This window comes from Brassica oleracea, chromosome C5 (genome assembly GCF_000695525.1).
Source record: "Brassica oleracea var. oleracea cultivar TO1000 chromosome C5, BOL, whole genome shotgun sequence".
NCBI classification, from domain to species: domain Eukaryota; kingdom Viridiplantae; phylum Streptophyta; class Magnoliopsida; order Brassicales; family Brassicaceae; genus Brassica; species Brassica oleracea.
In genome coordinates this window covers 44,784,248-44,785,157 of record NC_027752.1, presented here as the reverse complement: position 1 = coordinate 44,785,157, position 910 = coordinate 44,784,248, and positions in this window count along the sequence as shown.

Here is a 910-nt window from a genome sequence, read left to right as displayed (position 1 = left end):
GAAAAATTCAATATTTTCGTAGGGGTTAGCACATAGATTTTGAGAAATATTCAGAAATATGAAAATACTGTTTTAATGCATAGTTGCATCTTTCACTAACATATGATGAAGGTCAAAGAGGTCTGGAACCTTTCTTGTCTCCGTTTTTCTAGAGAATAGCGATTTTAATATACATTAATACAAATGTAGAATGTGTTAGAAATTTTAAAACAACACTAAAGATCATAGGCTTCTGTATATAGGCCATTTACCGAAAAATTCAATATTTTCCTAGGGGTTAACACGTATATTTTGAGAAAAAATTAAAAATATGAAAATACTGTTTTAATGCATATGATGAAGGTCGTTTTGGAACTTTTGTTGTCTCCGTTTTTCTAGAGAATACTGATTTTATATTGGTTAGTCCACCAATTTAGTGAGTATCATGAAGTTTTACTAAATTAATTGACAAAAAATTAAAACGACGCCCATGTACCATGAAAGATAGTATATTATACATTAATAAAAATGTAGAATGTGTTTAGAAATTTTAAAACAACGCTAAAGATCATAGGCTTCAGTATATAGAACATTTACAGAAAAATTCAATATTTTTGTACGGGTTTAACACGTTGATTTTGAGAAAAATTCAAATATATGAAAATACTATTTCAATGCATAGTTGCATCTTTCACTAACATATGATGAAGGTCAAAGAGGTTTGGAACCTTTGTTGTCTCTGTTTTTCTAGAGAATACTGATTTTGTAGTGGTTAGTCCTCAAATTTAATGATTATTATGAAATTTTACTAAATTAATTGACAAAAAATTAAAACGACGCCCATGTACCATGAAAGATAGTATATTATACATTAATAAAAATGTAGAATGTGTTTAGAAATTTTAAAACAACACTAAAGATCATAGGCTTC